Source organism: Chiloscyllium punctatum, chromosome 44 (genome assembly GCF_047496795.1).
Source record: "Chiloscyllium punctatum isolate Juve2018m chromosome 44, sChiPun1.3, whole genome shotgun sequence".
NCBI lineage: Eukaryota > Metazoa > Chordata > Chondrichthyes > Orectolobiformes > Hemiscylliidae > Chiloscyllium > Chiloscyllium punctatum.
Window position 1 is genome coordinate 7,272,543 of NC_092782.1, and position 26,128 is coordinate 7,298,670.

Consider the following 26,128-nt stretch of genomic DNA (forward strand, 5'->3'; position numbering starts at 1 on the left):
CTGATCTGTGAGAGTTGTCTGAAGTATGCAGTCCACTGCTTCTGATAGGGCCCAGCAATTGGGTCACTTTGTCACAGTGAAGGCAGTGTCTTCCAGTGTCAGTTTTGTGTTAGGCTCTGGAATTGTGTAACCATCATAACAGACTGTCAATTTGGAACAACTGGCTGACACAGTTCTCTCTTTGTGACCCGTAATTCCGATTCCGTTAGAATCCTCTGTTTCTGTGAAGACTGTTCCAGTTGGCTGATTTCCCTCATAACCATAGGATGACTGAAATATTTCTGAATTCGTGAACTCAAATAACCAACTGTGACCCTCTGGTTTCTCTCGCTATCATCTGTTTGTGAAGATTCCATTTACTTCATTTCTTTATAATGATTCAAGTATTCTGCTGTTGGCAGTTGCACCAGTTCAACAGCCATCCTTTCTAGTGTCTGGAATGTTATGTCTTCAGCACAAATGACTTAATTCTCAATATTGGAAAACCTCTGGAAATCTCTGTTTTCCCCAATCTGCACTCTTTCTGTCGAAGAATATTCAAAATAGCTCCCTGCAGTTTTTATTTTTTGGGACCTCATTCTGTTTTTGATGTTGAAAGTTGATGACATGGAGGAGGACTTAGTTAGCTCAGTTGGATGTATTGCTACAGACTGATATATTAATTCTCACACTGGCTCCAATTAACAAGAAAGTCTTGTTCTTCTCAAACTTGCCCCTTGCCCCTTACCCCTTGCCTGAGGTGTGGTGACCCTCATGTGAACTCACCTCCAGTATCGCCTGTTGGATGATGCTGATTGAAGGACAAATATTGGGACAAACCATCCTTCAAAATAGTGTCATGAATTTTTGGACTATAACCTGTTGTTCTGAAATGTCCACCCCAGTCCAACACCGACACCTCTGCATCACGGAGCTTTTGACACTCAATAGACAATAGGTGCAGAAGTAGGCCATTCTGCCCGTCGAGCTAGCACCACCATTCATTATGATCATGGCTGATCATCCTCAATCAGTATCCTGTTCCTGCCTTATCCCCATAACCCTTGATTCCACTATCCTTAAGAGCTCTATCCAACTCTTTCTTGAAAGTATCCAGAGACTTGGCCTCCACAGCCTTCTGGGGCAGAGCATTCCACACACCCACCACTCTCTGGGTGAAGAGGTTTTTCCTCAACTCTATTCTAAATGGCCTACCCCTTATTTTTAAACTGTGTCCTCTGGTTCGGGACTCACCCATCAGCGGAAACATGATTCCTGCCTCCAGAGTGTCCAATTCTTTAATAATCTTATACGCCTCAATCAGATCCCCTCTCAGCCTTCTAAACTCAAGGGTATACAAGCCCAGTTGCTCCAATCTTTCAACGCCATTCTGGGAATTGACCTCATAAACCTACGCTGCACTCCCTCAATAGCCAGAATGTCTTTCCTCAAATTTGGAGACCAAAACTGCACAGAATATTCCAGGTGCGGTCTCACCAGGGCCCTGGTTAGCTGCAGAAGAACGTCTTTGCTTCTTTACTCAATTCCTCTTGTTATGAAGGCCAGCATACTATTAGCTTTCTTCACTGCCTGCTGTACCTGCACGCTTGCTTTCATTGACTGATGTACAAGAACACCCAGATCTCTCTGTACTGCCCCTTTACCTAACTTGACTCCATTTAGGTAGTAATCTGCCTTCCTGTTCTTGCCACCAAAGTGGATAACCACACATTTATCCACATTAAACTGCATCTGCCATGCATCTGTCCACTCATCTAGCCAGTCCAGGTCATCCTGTAATCTCCTAACATCCTCCTCACATTTCAACCTGCCACCCAGCTTTGTATCATCAGCAAATTTGCTAATATTACTTTTAGTACCATCATCTATATCATTAATGTATATTGTAAAAAGCTGCGGTCCCAGCACTGATCCTTGCAGGACCCCACTGGTCACCGCCTGCCATTCCGAAAGGGAGCTGTTTATCACTACTCTTTGTTTCCTGTCAGCCAACCAATTTTCAATCCAAGTCAGTACTTTGCCCCCAATACCATGCGCCCTACTTTTGCTCACTAACCTCCTATGTGGGATTTTATCAAAGGCTTTCTGAAAGTCCAGGTACACTACATCCACTGGATCTCCCTTGTCTATCTTCAGAGTTACATCCTCAAAAAATTCCAGAAGATTAGTCAAGCATGGGATTTCCCCTTCATAAATCCATGCTAACTCTGATCTATCTTGTTACTGCTATCCAGTGTCGTAATTTCATCCTTTATAATTGGCTCCAGCATCTTTCCCACCACTGAGGTCAGACTAACTGGTCTATAATTGCCTGCTTTCTCTCTCCCTCTTTTCTTAAAAGGTGGGACAACATTAGCCACCCTCCAATCCGCAGGAACTGATCCTGAATCTATAGAACATTGGAAAATAATCACCAATGCATCCACGATTTCTAGAGCCACCTCCTTCAGTACCCTGGAATGTAGACCATCAGGCCCCGGGGACTTATCAGCCTTCAGACCTAACAGTCTCTCCAACACCATTTCCTGGCAAATATAAATTCCCTTCAGTTCAGGTCCTTCAGCCACTATTACCTCTGGGAGATTGCTTGTGTCTTCCCCAGTGAACTCAGATCTGAAGTACCAACTCAACTCTTCTGCCATTTCTTTGTTCCCTGTAATATATTCACCCGTTTCTGTCTTCAAGGCCCCAGTTTTAGTCTTAACCATTTTTTTTCCTTTCACATACCTAAAAAAGCTTTTACTATCCTCCTTTATATTTTTGGCCAGTTTACCTTCGTACCTCATTTTTTCTCTGCGTATTTCCTTCTTAGTAATCCTCTGTTGTTCTTTAAAAGCTTCCCAGTCCTCCATTTTCCCACTTATCTTTGCTATGTTATACTCCTCTGAAAAAGCCCCAGTTTAGGGATCCCCGTGCATTCCAACTTGAGTGCATATGTGTAGCCCTCAGTCAGTAGTGGCAGTAAACGCTGCACACAATTTAATGGCAGCGTTAAAAAAAGATTAAAGAAGGAAAGGGTTGTACAATATTTCTTTTGGCGGATATGAAAGCAAAATACTGCAGATGCTAGGGATTCGAGCCAAGAACAGAAAAGCTGGGGATAAAAACACAGGGTAGGTCAAGCAGGCCTGAGTCAAAAACAGCAAGTTCTGGAGAAACTCTGCAGGTCTGGCAGCTTCTTTAGAAAGAAAAACAGAATTAACATTTTGAGTCCAGTGATCTTTCATCAGAACTGACGACCTGTCAGGTCAACTCTGTTTCTCTCCACGGATGCTTCTTGTTCTGATGTTTGCTCTCCCTGAAGCATTTTAAACTCAGTGATGATGCTTTGAAATTTTTAGATCTGTAGCTGTGACACTTTTTTTAACAAATACATTCTGGCAGTGTAATCATTTGACACCTCACAGCACCAACGGGTTACCATGGTGATGATTGTGGTTAATTTGTGCCTTTAGGAAAACATTAAACACGAATAGATGACTGATTCTGAAACATTGAACAAACAGCCATTACTCTGCATTGTCTTATTTTCATTGTCTCATTAAACTCACTGTTAAGGGAGACACATGTCTTTACAAGTGCTGAGGGCCAAGAGTGAATAGGTGGGAAGGAACCAGGCTCAAGAAGAGAAAAACCCAGAACACTGGATTCAGCAGAGCTCCCACCCCAACCTAGTGAAAACATTGGGCACCAGCCACCCTGCCCTGGCAACCCTCCCTGCAGCTCTCCAATGCTTACAGGCACATTAAATGATTTAATGCGTAGAAAGTCCTGCCTATGTGAGTTATTGGAAGAGTACACTGCTACCAGGTTTCTAATTCCTGCAGCGCCACTGGGAGTAATGGTCACTGCTGGGACTACATGTTCGCAATATAGAGGAGCTGGATGCGGAGGTGGCCAAGGGTGGTGGTGGTAGTGGGGAAGACTGGGGGTGGGGGTCACTTGGCAAGGTATTGTCAGGGTCTGGATAGAAAGTCCCAATGAGGCTGGATAATACATATTGGATGGATGTTGGTTGGAAATAGAGCAACTGGGGGCGGGGGTGGGGGTGGGGGAGGAGGGTGGCTGTTTATCCAATGGATTTAAGGGCTTGTTAGGGAGGAATGTGTCTTCTTGCCAACCACCAGCCTCTGAAGGGAGAATGGCCACTTCGCATGGGCTTCAGTCATTAACCACTAAAGAGATTCACTTGGTCCATTGAGTAGCAATGAACACAGGATCCATGGCATTTTATTTTTTAGATTAGATTCCTACAGTGTGGAAACGGGCCCTTCGGCCCAACAAGTCCACACTGACCCTCTGAAGAATAACCCACCCAGATCCAACTCCCTCTGATTAATGCTATGGATTAATGATAACACTATGGACAATTTAAGCATGGCCAATCCACCTGGCCTGCACATCTTTGGATTGTGCGAGGATTCCCACGCAGACATGGGGAGAATATGCAATTTCCACACAGACAGTCGCCCGAGGCTGGAATTGAACCCGAGTCCCTAGAGCTGTGAGGCTAACCATTGAGCTACCATGCCCAGTTGCAAACCTACTGTCAATGGGCTGTAAAATCCAGCTCCATGTTAAAGTATACATTGGCACACTGAAGTGCCATCCAGGAGACTGTGCATCCAAAGTCATACTTGCCAAGAACAGAACTGGGAGCATTATTCAGATATAATCATGGAATGCAATAAATGTTCACAAATGATGAATACATATATACAACTCAGTGGCTTGCTAGGACACTCAAAGATCCTTAGACAGCACCTTCAAACCTACGACCACGTCCATCTAGAAGGACAAAGGCAGCAGGTACTGGGGAACACCACCACCTGCAAATTCCCCTAAACGCCACTCACTACACTGACTTGGAAATATACTGCCATCCCTGCACAGTCGTTGGGTCAAAATCCTGGAACTCCTTCCCTACCTCCCTCCCTAATGGTTAACCCACAGCAAGTGGACTGCAGCAATTCAAGAAGCTCACCACCACCTTCTCAAGGGCAAATAGGGATGGGTTATCAATGCTGGCCAGGGACGCCCAAGTCCCACAAATGAATAAAAAAATTGAATCACCCATGGAGAATGCAAGGTTCCAGGCAATCTCCTCCACATTACCATAGGTTAAACCACCACCAGTTGCTTCTCTCTAATAAAAGAGCAGCCCTTATGGTCTAGTAAGAATATGATAACACAACAGCCTACACCATTAGGCATAACAAAGGGAATTTAAGATCAATCCATCATCAAGTGAATTTCCTGGAGTGAGGAAATTTAGGAAATTCATGCCTTGCATAGAGACCTCAAAGTTCAGATCTCATTAACATACCGAATCTCAACCATTGCAAGAAGAGAATGTATTTAATACCAAATATCTGTTTGTTTGAGAAATCTTTGTTCTCTGACTCCACAACAAACATATGCCATTGTAAAATGAAATGTTTGATGGTTGAGTAATGTACCTCCGGCCACAGCAGCAGTAAGACATCAACAATGTGGTAATGTGATTATATATTTAAAGATGGAAACTCTGGTTAGAATCATCCCATCTGGAATAATGTTTCTATTTACAGCCATTTAGTCACTTTGGCATGTGTATTTTTCGGCCTAGTTACAATGGGGGCAACTTTCCCAGACCTTGAACAACTTGGGAAATGGAGAGAAATTTGTGAAAATATGTCAAGAATAAAAAAAAATTTTCCTCTTAAGTTTTAATAGCTGAATGAGTATCTCAGTAATAGTTGGTGACTTATTTCCATGGACTTGCATCTCATTGTTAGATAAATCTCACTTCATTTCTACACAGTGTACCATTCTTGGTGAGCAACCAGAGCATGTCACACCCCAGTTGGAAAGTCAGAGGTTACCTGCAAATCACCATTTGTTTCTCCAGGTCTCTGTTCTCAGGTTCAATCACCAGCATCTCATTGCATGCTCCACTGGCAATGACCGCTTCTCACCTTCATCCACAGAATTTGGCATTGACAAAATAACAGCCTCAACACATCACCATGGCCCATCTCAGGCAAACTCAGAGGGCACTTCACCACTTCAATACCACCATTTGGAGTTCACTGTTACCTTTCATTGTAAAAATTCTGCCAGGCCATTAAGCACCTATCTCATGCAAGTGAACAGGGTGCACCTCAGCTTTTTTAGCTTGCTGTCTTCATTCTCGCTCACTTTGCATGCACTTGGATACCTACAGTCTTGCTTTTGCTTTGAGAGCATTGCTGCTTCATTCAGAACTTTCAGGCTGACAGCATCGCTGATTTGATCTGCTTCATAGTCTGGACAGAAAGCTCTTTGCAGTTGCCTGTATTGAACAGTCTAGGGGATGGACACATTGCCATACAACACTGTGCGATGTTAATGTCACACTTACAGCATGGTTCACGGTTGAGTCAAAGGTGACTATGGTCAGTCAGGGGGTGCTGTCATACTCAGTTCAAGGGTCAGCCATGCTCAGTGGGGTGCTTGGTGCAATCAGTGCCTGGGGACACTTGCCATTCTAGTCTGGAGATTGGGCCTCATTCAGTCCAGCAGATAACAAATGTAAGCAGTTCAGGGACTACAAGCAAGTCAATAAGAAGCTGCCGAGAAATCAGTTAGATTAGATACAGTGTAGAAACAGGCCCTTCGGCCCAACAAGTTCACACCAACCTGCCAAAGCGCAACCCACCCAGACCCCATTCTCCTACATTTACGTCTTCACCTAACACTACGGGCAATTTAGCATGGCTAATTCACCTGACCTACACATCTTTGGACTGTGGGAGGAAACCGGAGCACCTGGAGGAAACCCACGCAGACACGAGGAGAATGTGGCACAGTCAGTGAGGCTGGAATTGAACCCAGGTCTCTGGCGCTGTGAGGCAGCAGTGCTAACCACTGTGCCACCATGCCACCCAGTTAGGTCCATGCTCAGCTAGGGCTGTTGTCATAAATCAGCCTTGGGGGTTGGAGACATTTCTAATGAAGGGCTTTTGCCTGAAAAATTGATTCTGATGCTCCTCGGATGCTGCCTGACCTGTTGTATGTTTTCTAGTGCCACACTTTTTGACTCTGACTCTCCAGCATCTGCAGTCCGCACTTTCCCCTTGGGGTTGGAAGCAGTCAGTCCTGGGGGATTTGAGCAGTAAATCTCAATGGGGTAGTATCAGGGGGTAGTTCATGCAATGGGAAGTGAGAAACTCAAATGTGGGGATTAGAGCCATTACGCTGGGAAACAGAGGGGATAAGCCTGTGGGGGATCACCTCCAAAATAAAGGTGGAATCTGATATTGTGTAGGATGACATAGGATACTGTGGGATAAAGGTGCTTTCAGAAGGAACCACCATCCTGCTTCAATGAAGTCACACTGGGATTGCTATAGTGGGCGTGGATATGCAGTAGGTCTTAGACTCATAGACCCTTCACTCCAACTCATCCATGCTGACCAGAGTGGGATTTATCCTAAATTAATCTACTCTCATTTGATGGCATTTGACCTATATCTCTCTAAACCCTTCCTATTCCTCTACCCATCCAGATACCTTTTAAATGTTGTCATTGTAACAGCCTCCACCACTTCCGCTGGCAACTCATTCCTTACACACACCATTCTGTGAAAAAATTGCCCCTTAGGTCTCTTTTAATCTTTCCCCTCTCACCTTAAATCTGTACAATCTAGTTTTGGACTCCCTTATTCTGGGAAAAAGACCTTGGCTACTCATCCTATCTATGCCCCTCATGATTTTATAAACCTCTATAAAGTCAGTGCTCAGCCTACACAGGAAAAATAGCTTCAATCTATTTAGCCTCTTCCCATAGCTCAAACCCTCCAACCTTGGCAACATCTGCGTAATTTTTTTTTCTGCACCCTTTCAAGTTTAACAAATCGTTGTTATAACAGGGAGACCAGAATTGTATGCACTATTCCAAAAGTGGCCTAACCAATGTCCTGTACAGCTGTAATATAACAACGTAATTCCTATACTCAATGCATTGGCCAATAAAGGCAAGTCCAAACACCTTCTTCAATCTCTTACCGACCTGTGACTGCACCTTCAAAGAACTATGACCCTGCACTCCAATATCTCTTTGTTCGAAAACACTGCCAGGACTCTACCATTAAGTGTATCAGTCCTGCCCTGATTTACCTGAGGCAAAAATGCAACACCTCACATTTATATAAATTAAATTCCGTTGTCTACTCCTTGGCCTATTGCCCAACCACCCATTTGTTCAAGGTGCCCTTGTACTCTGAGGTAACCTTCTTCGCTCTTCACTACACCACCAATTTTGTTGTCATCTGCAAATATACTAACCACTCCTCCTTTATTACATTCAAATTATTTATAGATATGACAAATAGCTGTGGACCCAACTGATCACAGGCTCCAGTCCGAAAAGCAATTCTCCACCACCACCTTCTGTCTCCTACTTCTAAGCCAATTTTATATCCGAATGGATTTCATGTGATCTAACTCTTTGGATTTCATGTGATCTAACTTTGCTAATCAGTCTACCATATGGAATCTTGTCAAACACCTTGCTGAAGTCCATGTAGACTATGGCCCCTGCTCTGCCTTCATCAATCTTGTAATTTCTTCAAAGCGTTCAATCAAACTAGTGAGACACGATTTCCAATGCACAAAGCCATGTTGACTATCCCTAATCCCTAAGTCCTTGCTTTTCCAAATAACTGTAAATCCCAGCTCTCAGACTCCCCTCCAACAACTTACCCACCACTGATGTCAGGCTCACTGGTCTATAGTTTCCTGGCTTTTCCTACCACCTTTCCTAAATAGTGGAATAATGTTTGCCATTCTCCAGTCTTCTGGCACCTCACTCCTTGCTATCAATGACACAAATACCTTAGCAAAGGGTCCAACTATTACTTTCCTAGCTTCCCATAAAGTTCTGGGATACATCTATTAAGGTCTTGGGCATTTATCCACCTTTACATGTTTTAAGACATCCAGCACCGCCTTCTCTGTAATAAGGACACTTCCTGAGATATCGCCATTTATTTCTCCCAGTTCTCTAGCTTCTACATCTTTCTACACAGTATGTACTGACGTGAAATACTCACTTAGTATCTCACCCATCTCTTGCAGTTCCACACACAGATGGCCTTGTTGATCTTTAAGGGATCTTATTCGCTCCCAGTTTACCCTTTTTGCCATTAATGCATTTGTAGAATCTCTTTGGATTCTCCTTAACCTATTTGCCAAGTTATCTCATGTTCCCTTTTTGCCTTCCTGATTTCCCTCTTGAGTATACTCTACTGCCTTTATACTCCTCTAGGATTCACTCAATCTCAGCTGTCAAACCTGATATATGTCTCCTTCTTTTTCTTGACCAGAGCCTCGATTTCTCCAGTCATCCAGCATTCCCTACACCTACCAGCCTTGCCCTTCACACTAAATGGAACATATTGCCTCTGGACTCTCATTTTCTCATGTTTGAAGGCCTCACACATTCCAACCATCCCTTTACCTGCGAATAGCCTCTCCCAATCAACTTTTGAAACTTCTTGCCCAATACCATCAAAATTGGTCTTACTCCAACTTACAACTTTAACTTTTGTACCAGGTCTATCCTTTTCCATTACTATTTTAAAACTATTAGAGTTATGACCACTCAGGTCAGAGACTGAGAAGGAAATAGGGAATATGGGTCATCAAAGAAAGGGGACAGATGCTTTGTTTCAATTTATGATAATCTACTGCCTATGAAATACTGTGTGAAGGTCAAGTTTTTTTTAAAGAGCTTGTTACCCTTTCTAGATATTTTCCTAATTACTCTGCTTAGGGATTTTATAAACCTTTAGATGCAGGTAGGAGTTGAACCCAGGCATCCTACTACCATAGACAGGGACACTACTGCTGTGTCACAAGCAACATTGTGATCCCTGTTATGGTAATGAAAGAAAACCATAATGGATGAACACACAGTGGTTCAACGGCCAGTTCAGTCAGTTGCTTGCACACAATTGTACTGTGTGAATAGGAAGAAGCAGAGCAGGTTAAGTATTCTTAAAATGTCAAATCCAAGGAAAATGATTGAAACAAAAATGTACATACTTCAGGAAGAAATCCTGAAAAGCAGGATTCTGTTTCAGCACACAAACTACTTTTAGAATTGCATATGTCTTGCATGAGGTATGTTCTGAGCTCACCACTGTCACTGTGTGAAGAGGAGTGGAGGTTTTACAGACTTTGCTGCATTAAGGATTATTGTACTTTAGTTCTCACTTTGTCTTAATATAATAAAGTTCATTTTATCAGGGAAAGTGCAGGAGGTTTGGATCCTGTGTGATCTTATTCTGAATGCCATCTAATAAACCAGTTTGCATTTGTCTCCTCCACTGCCAGATCTTTTACAATTTGTGAGTGATGCTGCACATAATGAATGGGCAAATGATGATCCTTCATCATTAACAGCTATTACTCCTGAAAATCCATCTAGTACATTACCTTCCAGTGAAATGTAGTTAGCCTTTTAATATTCAGGTCTGGTTTTCGCAGTGAATCACTGACCATAATTCCATAATGACACTGAATTATTTAAGTGATCTACCATCACAGCTTTGGACACTTTCCAGAGGCATACAAGGCAAGTGTCTGAGTGTTGGCTTAATGTTTATCTTAAATGTGCCAAGTCTTTGCTTACATAGGATGCCATTAACCACCTACGAACCACATCCTGCATTATTCTTAGGGCCTGTTAATGGTTTATGTAGACTTTGAAAGTGGCTGTGGCTCATAATCTGAATCCATTGTACAACAAGGTTACATCATTGAAGCATTTACACAGTCCTTCCTGCTCCAAATAATTAAAAGCATTATAGGGTTCAAGGGAATATTATCAGGTCTCAAGGAAAGGCTGCATGGAGTGGTTAAAATGCTAGGATTGTATATCAGAGGAGAAAAGGTCCTGAGGAACAATAACTGTGTCAAAGATTGGCCTTTCAAGCAAGACAGTCAGAAGTGGTCAATGATAACCGAGTTCGACTAAAGAGTTCACACATTAACAAGACAAATATTTCCAAAGATGCCCATTCATGGAGTGTCTAGATTAATAATCAGTGCTTCAGCATAATTTCAACTAAAAGCAACACAGTTTAATGAACCCTTGTCTGCTTCACACTTGATCATACACCCACAGCAGCCAAAGTGAATCTTGCTGCATTACCAACTGTTATTTTCAGTCTCTCAGTGGTTTCATGGTGGTCCCAAAGTGGAGGTTTAGCTCATCAAAGTCTGCTCCACCATCGACTGAAGTTCCTGGTTTGTAAAATCTTGGTGTTCTGTATGTCTCGGTTAGAGATGTCTTGCCGCGTGCAAAATTGTGACAGTTATATATCCACAGAGTAAGCAATGGGAGTCAACGGCCTCCAGTTGGTTACTTTGCCTAAACATATCTCAAAAGATATTCTACTTTATAGTTTAATAATTGTGGAGGTAAAAACACTTTGTGTGAATGTGAACAATACTAGGTAATGGTTTGGGTATTAATGAGCACAGTTTTAGCAAGGGTATCATCAATTTAGCCTTTGCAATAAAAGCAAAAGTGTTTGGAAGAATTTTTGAATGAAAAGAAGTAGACCAAGTTCTAAAATGAGCATGTTCCAATTTGGAACTTAAAACAGTAGCATGTATTATTGGTAATTTAAAATGTCCCGAAATTCAACTCCATTTACATCAAACCAGCTCTGTTGGGAAAGACAGTCAAATTTAGATAGCTAATATTCAAAGCATTTGTTGTACTTTGAACTTGGAGAAGAATGGAAATGTTTTAGAGTTGTCCTCAAAACATCCCTGATTAGGTCAAACATGCCAACCAATTCATAGGATCCCCTGGTTTATTTGGAAAGGCACCAAAAATATAGTGAGATTCTAGTCAGAGGAGCACAGCAGTCCAGGCAGCATCCGAGGAGCAGTAATATCCTGATGAGGGGCTTTTGCCCGAGGCGTCGATTTTATTGCTCTTCGGATGCTGTCTGGACTGCTGTGCTCTTCCAGCACCACTAATCCAGAATCTGGTTTCCAGCATCTGCAGTCATTGTTTTTATCTGGTCAGAGGATACAGGATCAAAGCCGGAGAAAACCAGCAGACCTCCAAATGTCTCACTTGACCGATCCTTCAAGCTCCACTTGCCCAATATGTCCTATGTATCTTCTTTCATCTCAAGGGAACTACTCAAGTCAATTAACAAAACAGACCTCAGCAAAGTAGAAAGGACCTATGTTGAAGGTAACCTTGATTGCATCATAGATATGGCCAAATAATCTTTAAGATCTTCTCATCAGTTTTTACTCAGCAAAAGTAGAATATTGTAGAGGAGAAGAAATAGATACAAAATATTGGACTAGAAAGGATCAAGGTTAGTGTGGAAGAGGTGTTATCAATTCTAGAAGGAGTGAAAGTAGACAAGTCACCTGGGCTGGATGGGATTTATCCGAGGATTCTCTGGGAAGCCAGGGAGGAGGTGTTGGAGCCTTTGGCTTTGATCTTTGAGTCGTCATTGTCTACAGGTTTAGCACCAGAGGACTGGAGGATTGCAAATGTTGTGCCCTTGTTCAAGAAGGGCAGTAGAGATGACCCAGGTAATTATACACCAGCGAGCCTTACATCTGTTGTAGGAAAAGTTTTGGAAAGGATTATGAGAGATAAGATTTATAATCGTCTAGCAAGCAACACTTTGATTCGGATAGTCAACATGGTTTCATCAAGAGCAGGTCGTGTCTCACAAACCTCATTGAGTTTTTTGAGAAGGTGACCAAGCATGTGAATGAGGTTAGGGCAGTTGACGTGGTATACATGGACTTCAGTAAAGCCTTGATAAGGCTCCACATGGCAGGGTGTTGGAGAAAATGCAGAGGCGTGGGATTAACAGTGATTTTAGCAGTTCGGATTAGAAACTGGCTTCCTGTAAGAAGGCAGTGAGTGGTGGTTGATGGAAAATATTCATCCTGGAGTCCGGTTACTAGTGGTATGCCACGAGGATCTGTTTTGAGACCAGTGTTGTTTGTCATTTTTAGAAATGACTTAGACACAGGCATAGTTCGCTGGGTTAGTAAGTTTGCAGATGTCACTAAAGTCAGTGGAGTGGTGGATAGTGTCGAAGAATTTTGCAGGTTGCAGGGGAATCTGGGTAAACTGCAGAATTGGGCTGAGAGATGGCAAATGGAGTTCAATGCAGATAAATGTGAAGTGATTCACTTTGGGAAGAATAACAAGAAGGCAGAATACTAGGTCAATGGAAAGATTCTTGGCAGTGTGGATGTGCAGAGGGATTTTGTAGTCCATGTACATAGATCCTGAAAGTTCCCACCCAGGGCATATGGTGTGTTAGGTTTTATTGGTAGAGGGATTGAGTTCCGGAGTCATATCATGCCGCAGCTATACAAAGCACTAGTGCGCCACACTTGGAATATTGTGTACTGTTCTGGTCACCCCATTATAGGAAGGATTGTGGAAGCTTTGGAAAGGGTGTGGAGGAGATTTACCAGGATGTTGTCTGGTCTGGAGGGAAGGTCTTATGAGGAAAGGCTGAGAGACTTGGGTCTGTTCTCTTTGGAAAGAAGAAGGCTAACAGGGGATTTGATAGAGACATACAAGATGATCAGAGGATTAGATAGGGTAGACAGTGAAAGTCTTTTTTCCTAGGATGATGACATCAGTTTATATGAGGAAGCATAACTACAAATTGAGGGGTGATAGATTTAAGACAGATGTCAGAGGGTGGTAAGGGCATGGAATGCCCTGCCTGCCAATGTAGTTAACTCAGCCACATTAGGGAGATTTAAACAATCCTTAGATAAGCGCATGGATGACGATAGGATAGTGTAGGAGGATGGGCTTAGATTAGTTCACAGGTTGGCACAACATCAAGGGCCGAAGGGCATGTTCTGCCACTGTTTTGTTCTATGTTCTATGTTCAACTGAAATGCATAAAAGTGGATAAATCACCAGGACCTGATCAGGTGTACCCTGGAACTCTAGGGGAATCTAGGGAAGTGATTGCTGGGCCTCTCTGAGATATTTGCATCATCGATAATCGCAGGTGAGGTGCAGAAGACTGGAGGTTGGCTAACATGGTGCCACGAGTTAAGAAAGGTGGTAAGGGCAAGCCAGGGAACTATAGACCAGTGAGCCTGCACAGGTTGTTGGAGGGAATCCTGAGGGACAGGATGTACATGTATTTGGAAAGACAAGGACTGATTAGGGATAGGCAACATGGCTTTGTATGTGGGAAATCATGTCTCACAAACTTGATTGAATTTTTTGAAGAAGTAACAAAGACGATTGATGAGGACAGAGCAGTTGATGTGATTTATATGGACTTCAGTAAGGCGTTCGACAAGGTTCCCCATGGGAGACTGATTAGCAAGGTTAGATCTCATGGAATGCAGGGAGAACTAGCCATTTGGATATAGAACTGGCTCAAAGGTAGAAGATAGAGAGTGGTGGTGGAAGGTTGTTTTTCAGACTGGAGGCCTGTGACCAGTGGAGTGCCACAAGGATCGGTGCTGGATGCACTACTTTTCATTATTTAAATAAATGATTTGGATGCGAGCATAAGAGGTAAAGTTAGTAAGTTTGCAGATGACACCAAAATTGGAGGTGTAGTGGACAGCAAAGAAGGTTACCTAAGATTACAATGGATTTGGACCAGATGGGCCAATGGGCAGATGGAGTTTAATTTAGATAAATGTGAGGTGCTGCATTTTGGGAAAGCAAATCTTAGCAGGACTCATACACTTCATGGTAGTGTTGCTGAACAAAGAGACCTTGGAGTACAGATTCATAGCTACTTGAAAGTATAGTCACAGGTAGATAGGATAGTGAAGAAGGCATTTGGTATGCTTTCCTTTATTGGTCAGAGTATTGAGTACAGGAGTTGGGAGGTCATATTGCGGCTGTACAGGACATTGGTTAGGCCACTGTTGGAATATTGCGTGAAATTCTGGTTTCCTTCCTATCGGAAAGATGTTGTGAAACTTGAAAGGGTTCAGAAAAGATTTACAAGGATGTTACCAGGTTTGGAGGATTTGAGCTATAGAGAGAGATGGAATAGACTGGGGATGTGTTCCCTGGAGCATCCAAGGTTAAGGGGTGACCTTATTGAGATTTATAAAATCATGAGGGGCATGGATAGGATAAATAGACAGTTATTTCCCTGGGGTGGGGGAGTCCCGAATAGGGGACATAGGTTTAGAGTGAGATGGGAATGCTATAAGGAGACCTAAGGCGCAACGCTTTCACGCAGAGTGCAATACATGTATGGAATGAGCTGCCAGAGGAGGTGGTGGGGGCTGGTACAATTACAACATTTAAAAGGCATCTGGATTGATACGTGAGTAGGAAGGGTTTGGAGGGATATGGGCCAGTTGCTGGCAGGTGGGACTAGATTGGGTTGGGATATCTGATCGGCATGGACGGGTTGGAACAAAGGGTCTGTTTCCATGTTGTACATCTCTATGACTCGATGACTCTGTTTTAATTTGATTGGCTGAAATATTGCATCGGGAATCAGTTTTCATCCTCTCAGATGCTAATATTTGCAATGATCTCCTAACCAGACAGCGTCAGGTTATTTTGGCTGGGAGCATTCTGCTCTTTGGGTTAAAATGCAATGGAGTTGCAGTTCTACTGTAGTGTATGAGTACATAATCTAGTCGACCTCTTCAATTCGCCCATTCATATGAGCTGCCACCTTTCAAAGCACTATGAATGGATACAGTGGCACTACTTAGAAAAATGTAGGGCAATCTCACAGAAACATAGAATGTAAAAGCAGAAGTAGACCATTCAGCCCATTGACCTTGCTCAACATGATCCTGGCTGATCTTTTATCTCAACACTGCTCTCATCATTTCTCTTGATATTTCAGCTCCTAGAAATCTATTTCTTCCTTAGATATATTTCGGGACTTGGTCTGCACAGATTTCTGTGGTAGAGAATTTCACTCACCCTCTGAGTGAAGAAATGCCACCTGTCCTCAGTCCAAACTGACTTACCAAGTATCCTTAGACTGCGACTCTTTGTTCTAGACTCACAACCGGGGGAAACATCCTCCCTGCATCCAGTCTGTCCAGCTCTGTCAGACTTTAAACATCTCAATGAGATCCCCTTCCAGTCCATTAAACTCCCATCAATTCATGCCCAGTCCAAACCAATCTCTCCCCATATGATACACCCTGCCATCCTGGGAATTAAATCTGGGGCGTGCAGGGATTACAATGACGTCAATTAGATGGACCTCAAAGACTATGAATTCCCTGATTGGGGCTGTTAATCTGGTCCAATCAGGGAACCCTGACTGACTGAGAAGAACTGGAGTGTCAGGGGTTCTGTTCACTTAGAGAGCTGACTCTGAGGGATTGGATCAGAGTCAAAGACTCTCCATGTGTAAGTCCAGCGTTATTTGGTGATGGGATACTGGCCTTTGTGGAGGTATTTCAGGGACCCATCACTTCATCGTCTCTATGGTGAGCACATCTTTTTTCCTAATGGATTCCCAACATTTATCCTTCAACTGACAAATAAGATGTACTTGTAAATAGTTTACAGTTGTCACAACAAAAAAAATTCCCAATGCTCCCTAATTACAAAAAAAAGACTCAGATTATTAACTCTGAACTCATTTCTCTAGTTAAGCTACTGAGACCAAACTACTTTAAAAGGGCCAGTACCTTTCTTGCTGCTACTGTGATCACTACTTGCGTCTGAGAGAATTTGAATACTCTCTGAAATTACATATTGTCCAGTAAAGTCTCAGAGATAGAGGGGCAACTTGGTCCACTGAACTATCAATAACAATTACAACCCTACTGTGTAAGCTTTTTCTTTGATGGGAGGGCTCTTGTCTGAACTGAACACCAGGTAGTATTATTACATTGGGAGAAAACCTAGATCATCAAGTATTGTAGAGAGCTCTGATAAAGATCCACTGAATTCAAACAGATCTGTTTCTCATTCCAGAAGTACTGCCTGACTAGATAAATGCTTCCAGCATTTCATGTTTGTCCTGAAAACTTCCAGCATTAGTCATATTTTGTTTTTTTTTGGACATACAATGCCCTGAAATGTCTGAGGTTGTATCCTACTTATTAAGGACTGTACATCACTCACTGAAAACACCATCATGAGGCTAACTGAGCTACAGACTGCTGCTGTGCAGTACAGAAAGCATTCAAAACCCAATTCAGAACCCCCCCTGAAGAACGACCTATGTGTATGGAAAGTGAGGACAGAGACACAGTGCACTTGAGAAATCGTTTCACAGTCACACTGAGCTGTGAGCTGAAAAACATCCACTTTACTGAGGGCTGCCAGCACTGGTGGAAATTCAAAATTAGGTCACCACTTTCAGGAAAGGAAAAAGAAACAGTTTTCAAAGGCTATAAAGTTCTGCACGCTGTGTTAACTGGGGGGAGTTTAATGTTGTTGCGATCACCAGAGGACTGCACCATCTGCTGGCCAAGTAATTAATTGTTTAAAGTGCTGAGGGGGATTTAATGTAAGGAAGTAACAGTTGACACAAATGCCAGTAAAAGCATAAATTGCAGGAGAAACTCAGCGAGTCTGGCAGCATCTGTGGGGAGAGAAGCAGAGTTAATGTTTCAAGCTCAGTGACCCTTCTTGTTTTTCTTCTCAGAATGAGAGCATCTGTGGCAAAGCTTCACTTAGCACTGAGAAGGGGGTCTGGAGGGATAGGATATGGATGGGGATGGATTATCTTCTATAGGCCTTGCAGTCCTTATGGCATGAATTGTTCCATGGAAGGAAAAACCAGTAAAATGTGCAAATGACACTTACTTGTCCGATGTACCTAATGTACCTCAGAAGAGAGCTCCTATATAACTGGAAGATTCATTTCAAATTACAGGAGCTCCCCAGTTGATGAATGCCTGGGCTTGGAATGCTCATACATATAAACACAATTAGCCCTACTTACATTTGGTGCTAGAGTTGTTTCCATTATAGATATGTTGCGTTTACATCATTTATTTAGTTAACTGAGGGATTTCCTTTCTGCTTTTTGATGATATAGGTTTGGGGTTTCCATCCAGGTTGTCTCTGCAGGATAACTCTATTTTTTGTCATGTAGACACTGTCAAAACTCTCACCCTCACAACGCGCAGCCCTCCATTCCCTCCGCTCCAACCCCAACCTCACTATAAAACCGGCAGACAAGGGAGGCACGGTGGTAGTTGGCACACCGATCTTTACACCGCTGAAGCTAGACGCCAACTCGCGGACACCTCCTCCTACTGCCCCCTTGACCATGACCCCACCTCCCACCACCAAACCATCATCTCCCAGACCATTCATAACCTCATCACCTCAGGAGATCTCCCATCCATTGCCTCCAACCTCATAGTCCCACAACCCCGCACCGCCCGTTTTTACCTCCTGCCCAAAATCCACAAACCCGACTGCGCCGGCCGACCCATTGTCTCAGCCTGCTCCTGCCTCACCAAACTCATCTCTTCATACCTTGATACTGTCCTGTCCCCTTAGTCCAAGAACTCCCCACCTACGTTCAGGACACCACCCACGCCCTCCACCTCCTCCATGATCTTCGCTTCCCCGGCCCCCAACGCCTTATCTTCACCATGGACATCCAGTCCCTGTACACCTCCATCCCCCATCACGAAGGCCTCCAAGCCGTCTGCTTCTTCCTCTCACGCCGACCCAACCAGTACCCTTCCACTGACACCCTCCTTCGACTGACTGAACTGGTCCTCACTCTTAACAACTTCTCTTTCCAATCCTCCCACTTCCTCCAAACCAAAGGAGTAGCCATGGGCACCCGCATGGGCCCCAGCTATGCCTGCCTCTTCGTAGGATATGTGGAACAGTCCATCTTCCGCAGCTACACTGGCACCAGCCCCCACCTTTTCCTCCGCTACATCGATGACTGTATTGGCACTGCCTCGTGATCCCACGAGGAGGTTGAACAGTTCATGCACTTTACTAACACCTTCCACCCAGACCTCAAATTTACCTGGACCGTCTCAGACTCCTCCCTCCCCTTCCTAGACCTCTCCATTTCTATCTCAGGTGACCGAATCAACACGGACATTTACTACAAACTGACCGACTCCCACAGCTACCTAGATTACACCTCCTCCCACCATGCCCCCTGTAAAAATGCCATCCTATATTCCCAATTCCTTTGTCTCCACCGCATCTGCTCCCAGGAGGACCAATTCCACTACTGAACAACCCAAATGGCCTCCCTCTTCAAAGACCGCAATTTCCCCTCAGACGTGGTTGATGATGCTCTCCACCGCATCTCCTCCACTTCCCGCACCTCCACCCTTGAACCCCGCCCCTCCAATCGCCACCAGGACAGAACCCCACTAGTCCTCACCCCTACCACCCCACCAACCTCCAGATACATCGTATCATCCTTCATCATTTCCGCCACCTCCAAATAGACCCCACCTCCAAGGATATATTTCCCTCCCCACCCCTATCAGCGTTCCGGAGAGACCACTCCCTCCGCGACTCCCTCGTCAGGTCCACACCCCCCCACCAACCCAACCTCCACTCCCGGCACCTTCCCCTGCAACTGCAAGAAGTGCAAAACTGACGCCCACACCTCCCCCCTCACTTCCCTCCAAGACCCCAATGGATCCTTCCATATCCGTCACAAATTCACCTGCACCTCCACACACATCATTTACTGTATCCGTTGCACCCGATGTGTCTCCTCTACACTGGGGAGACAGGCCGTCTACTCGCGGAACGTCTCTGGGACACCCGCACCAACCAACCCAACCGCCCCGTGGCTGAACACTTTAACTCCCCCCTCCCACTCCGCCAAGGACATGCAGGTCCTTGGCCTCCTCCATCGCCAGACCCTGGCCACACGATGCCTGAAGGAAGAGCGCCTCATCTTCCGCCTAGGAACCCTCCAACCACATGGGATGAATGTAGATTTCTCCAGCTTCCTCATTTTCCCTCCCCCACCTTATCTCAGTCCCAACCCCCCGGATTCAGCACCGCCCTCTTGCCCTGCAATCTTTTTCCCGACCTCTCCGCCCCCACCCCCTCTCCAGCCTATCATCCTCACCCTCAACTCCTTCCACCTATCGTATTCCCAGCGCCCCTCCCCCAAATTCCCTCCCCCCTACCCTTTATCTCAGCCCGCTTGGCACACCAGCCTCATTCCTGAAGAAGGGCTTATGCCCAAAATGTCGATTCTCCTGCTCCTCGGATGCTACCTGGCCTGCTGTGTTTTTCCAGCACCACATTTTTCAACTCCGGTCTCCAGCATCTGCAATCCTCACTTTCTCCTAAAAGTCACACAACACCATGGTATAGTCCAACAGGTCACCTGCTGAAAGAGCAGCGCTCTGAAATCTTGTGATTTCAGTTAGACCTGTTGGACAATAACCTGGTGTCATGTGACTTTTGACTTTGACCAACCCAGTCCAACACCAACACCTCCACATTATGGATAGTGGGACCACAGCTCTTGAATGTCATATTGCAAGAAAAGTCAAAAAGTGTGGCGCTGGAAAGGCACAGCAGGTCTGGCAGCATCTGAGGAGCAGGACAATCAACATTTTGGACATAAGTCCTTCGTCAAGAACATGGTGGGGGTAGAGTCCTCACTTTCTCCCGTACTGCAAGAGCAGGGAACCTCAGTTGAGTCCCAATCTCATGCAGCTTCTGTTGGCCTGATAAAGAGAAGCATAATCTTGGAAGAAGCTCAACTGGCTCAACAATCTGAACTGCCTGAGGGAAATTAAAAATGAATAAAAATAAAATTTTGTCTCAGCCAATTGGACTGAGGTGAGTAAATAATAAAAGGATGATATTCTGATGATATACTTTGTGTGCACAATATTTTCAGAATAAGTACCAAAAGGGTGTTTTTATCAGAATACTGGAGCAGACAGAGCTTTTAGTATTCATCTCCCTGCTGTCCCATTGATATGTAGTTTATTAGTTCTGAGATTGGTGTGAATAAGGGGGCTGCAGTCCCTTAATAGTGCAAAGTGTTGACAATAGATAATATGCTTCTTTAATGCTTTTTTGCAACCTTCAAACAGCTGAATAGCCAGAAATATAAAGACTAACATGCAGGAATAAGAATCTCATATGATGCTTGGCCACATTGTTTATATCATTGGCATGACATTGAGATTAACCCATTTTATTCCTTTTAATCTAGAAGGAACAAAAACAGAAATTGGTGGAAAAACTCAGCAGCAGAGTTAACCTTTCGGTTTCAGGACCCCCTTCTTCAGAATATTAACTCTGATCTCTCTCAACAGATGCTGCCAGACCTGTTGAGTTTTTCCAGCAATTTCTGATTTTGCTTCTGATTTCCAGTATCCGTGGTCCTTTTGTTTTTTTTAATCTAGAAGGAATGTTAGCTGGATTGCTGGTGACCCAGCTATAGTAAAGTCAGGGCACACTTCCTTCATACCCAACCTATGACTGTTAAACTTAGTACGAAATAAGAAAAAAACGGTTGTAGCATTGAAAACTTCCTCAGATCGAAGCTTCATTGTTTTATTTTGTCGTTAAAATGTGTAGATTTTTTGGGGCTAGTTTGAAGCTTGTTAACGTCAATTTAGTAAATTATAGGTTCCACCCACAATGCCCTTAAGGAACCTACTTAGCCATTCCTATCATTTTTAGATTAAACTATAAAAGTAACGAGATTGCACAAAGGATGCATTTTGTGTGATAATGAACATTAACATTGCTTTCCATTTCATGCTTGTGCACAAAAAGCAAAGCTGATTGTGACTGTACAAGGTGTGCATTGTTCCAGGGCCTGACAGGGGTGAACAAACTTACCTCGTCCCAAAGTTGTTCTCTTTACACCTGAACCTTGCATGTTCACATCCATGAGGTAACGCACGGAAGATGACTGTTCAGTTTGAAGTTCATTTGAAGTGTCCTTGACACCCGTCAACCTGTGACATTCCAAGGTCTCCCTTCAGGCTGAGGATAATCTGCAGAGGGCATCTAGACAGTCACTGAATGACATTATTCAGAATTTACGTTCACAATTATTTTTGGCTGTGCCTTCTCTCACCCCCTCCCCCACCACCAAAATACATTCTAATTAAAAGTTCAATTCGGCAAAAGACAAAGTTTGTCGTTGATCCAGCATTACCACCCATCATCATAACAATGTCTGATGAAAATAAAGAGTGTTACTGTTCATTTAATGAAAAGATATTGTGAACAGATCATTGGAGTTCATTTTCATTGGAACTGAATTGAAAAACAGAAGTTATAACAATTTTGCATAACAACTGCTAGAGCATGACCATGATCCTATTGAATGGCAGAGCAGGCCCAAGGGGCTGAATGGCCTACTCTTCTTCCCACTTCTTATGGTATTGTGTCTGGCTTGCAATGCACAGTGATGCCAACAGCATGGGTTCAATTCCCACACCAGCTGACGTTACTATGAATGACTCTCCTTTTCAACCATTCCCCTCATCTGAGATGGGGTGACCCTCAGGTTAAACAATCACCTGTCATCTCCCTCTCTCTAATGAGAGAGAGCAGCCATACAGGTCACTTCACAGATTTAGTCTCCCTATTATAATAAGAATATAGAAGCACTGGATAACATGCAAAAAATATTGTTGAGATTATACTGAGAGATTATATCTGTTTAGGTAAATGTAAAAGATCCTATGGCTGTATTTCAAAGAACAGCAAAGGAATTATTAATGACGTCTTGGCTAATATATATCCCTCAAACAATATTACAGAAAAAAAATAATGTCATATTGGTGTTTGTGGGAGTTTGTTGTGTATAACTTGGTTGTCATACTTTAAAGTTACAACATTACGTTTTAAAAGTACTTTCATGATTTTGAGATGTTTGGTGACAATGAGAAGTGCCATAGAATTACAAATCTTTCATGAGTCCCATCACTGACTTGGGACCTGAAACTAGAACCCGCTGACTGAGGCAAGAACTATCAATGTGAGATGTCAGTAACGCTCCTAAACACCTTGGGGCCAGAGGGACAGTGACTAGGTTCTCATGACCTACAGCTTCCTGTTGCCCATTATTTCAAAACACCACCCTGTTCCCTGGCCAACACCTCTGTCTCAGGCTTGCTGCAAAACTCAGTGCAACCCTGAAGAATAGCACGTGGGAACCCTGTTACCTTCAGGACTCAATATTGAATCCAACAATTTTAGGGCCAATTTGAGGACATCTCCCATGTCCTCACCCCAAGCCCCCTCACACCAGACCTTGTCATCATGAGGTTTGCTACCACAAACAACCCATTGTCAGTCACAAATGGCCCCCATTTGCAGCTATTCATCCTCTAGACTGACCATTACCAATTTCTTTGTCTACGTTTCTCTCTCAGGGCTCAATCTCCACCTATTCTTTACCCCTCTCCACTCCCACCTCCCCATCTTCAGCATATAGACCAATCTTTTCCCAGCTACAATCAGTTCTGAAGAGGGGTCACTGGGCCCCAAACATTAACTCTGCTTTCTCTCTCCACAGCTGCTGCCAGACCAACTGAGGCTTTTCTAGCAGTTTCTGATTTTGATAATGAATAGGAAATTGGCAGACATATTAACCCAGGCAGCACAGTGAGTTAAATTATTACTCAGTAAAGGACATAGGTCACATCTCTGTGGGAACGGCAACCACCAATGAATTCCTTTATAAGCAGCTTTCAACAGAACAGGGAGTGGAAGCTTAAGCTTATGGAGTTTCATTATGAGACATGGACTATTAACGTGATTGAGTTACTGTTGAAAATCAACATCTTGACAGGAATGTACACTCTGATCATATTTTACTATTGACTTCTACTTTATGAAGTGAAAATTAATTATGTGATTCTACTCATTTATCAGGACTCAACATGTTGGAAATGCACAAGGAAATGAGATTTACGTGCATGTTATTTGGCAAGGCCCCTTGAAACTCATTTCATGTCCTCTTCACAGCCACACCTCTCACTTTATTCCATGGTATCCAGTCATTGGCTTACTATCACATTTCGGTTTATAAAATATCATTGCAGACGTGCCAAGTGTTGCTCATTAGGATGGCAATCACTCATTCTGCTTGAAAGCATGAACTTTATGCCCTAGGTTGCTTTTCAAAAATAAACAAAACTCCCTGAAAGTGCAAATGAATTCATTCTTCCAAGTGACATGACTCAATATCTTTCACAGTGGTTGTATGCTTGCAGTTTTGTTTCAAGATTGTGGGTTTAAATAGAAACTTAAGCAAAACACAAGCTTGCTCTGCAGCATAGTGGAAATTTCCAAAGGATAACATTTAGTACTTTTGATCTTGAAGTGCAAGTTGCCATGGTACCATATTTCCTGTTCCTCAGCTGCCAGTGCAATCTGTGCCAAGCAGCTAGAACACATTAAAGAGTGTGTTCAAGGGCGTGGACAGGGTTCCGAATGAAAGCTTCAATACAACATGTGACAGTTTGCAAATGCCTTTGAGCCAAATTGATAGACCTCACAAGCAAATTTGAGGAGTATAAATAAACTTTCACCTTCCTCCTTCTACAGACAAACCTCGCCTTCCTATTGGAGCAGGTGCTCGAATTTCAGTGACTGGACTGATTCAGCATAAGATATTTTATTGTACAGCCAATTAGGGTCAGTTTTCTCACTTGTTATCTCCTGCAGCAAGTGTTGTAATTCCACAATTTCAGAAACAGCAGTCTTAATCCTTGTCCTGTACTGTCTGCATTGTATTGGGAGCATTGGCCAACATTACTGGCATCACTATACCCTGTTTCTTTCGAAATTCCTCCTCCTATTTCACAATCCACGGTCAACTGTGCTGAGATCCCCTACCCAGAGTACTTTCTGGGCCCTGGCACCCTCATTGTCTTCTCCAAATATTAATCAACAAGGAGCAACACTGATTTATAGAACATAGAACATAGAACATAGAAGAATACAGCGCAGTACAGGCCCTTCGGCCCTCGATGTTGCGCCGATCAAAGCCCACCTAACCTACACTAGCCCACTATCCTCCATATACCTATCCAATGCCCGCTTAAATGCCCATAAAGAGGGAAAGTCCACCACTGCTACTGGCAGGGCATTCCATGAACTCACGACTCGCTGAGTAAAGAACCTACCCCTAACATCTGTCCTATACCTACCACCCCTTAATTTAAAGCTATGCCCCCTTGTAATAGCTGACTCCATACGTTGAAAAAGGTTCTCATGGTCAATCCTATCTAAACCCCTAATCATCTTGTACACCTCTATCAAGTCACCCCTAAACCTTCTTTTCTCCAATGAAAACAGCCCCAAGTGCCTCAGCCTTTCCTCATACGATCTTCCTACCATACCAGGCAACATCCTGGTAAACCTCCTCTGCACCCGTTCCAGTGCCTCCACATCCTTCCTATAGTATGGCGACCAAAACTGCACACAATACTCCAGATGCAGTCGCACCAGAGTCTTATACAACTGCAACATGACCTCAGGACTCCGGAACTCAATTCCTCTCCCAATAAAAGCCAGTACGCCATATGCCTTCTTCACAGCACTATTTACCTGGGTGGCAACTTTCAAAGATCTGTGTACATGGACACCAAGATCCCTCTGCTCATCCACACTACCAAGTATCCGACCATTAGCCCAGTACCCCATCTTTTTGTTACTCATACCAAAGTGAATCACCTCACACTTACCCATATTGAACTCCATTTGCCACCTTTCTGCCCAGCTCTGCAGCTTATCTATATCCCTATCTATATCTGTAACCTGCCACATCCTTCCTCACTGTCAACAACTTCTCCAACGTTTGTATCATCCGCAAACTTGCTCACCCAACCTTCTAACCCCTCCTCCAGGTCTTTAATAAAAATGACAGACAGCAATGGTCCCAAAACAGATCCTTGTGGAACACCGCTAGTAACGGCACTCCAAGATGAACCTTTACCATCAACTACTACCCTCTGTCTTCTTCCAGCCAGCCAATTCCTAATCCAAACCTCCAACTCACCCTCAATGCCATACCTCCGTATTTTTTGCAGTAGCCTACCATGGGGAACCTTATCAAACGCCTTACTAAAATCCATATACACCACATCTACCGCTTTCCCCTCGTCCACCTCCTTAGTCACCTTCTCA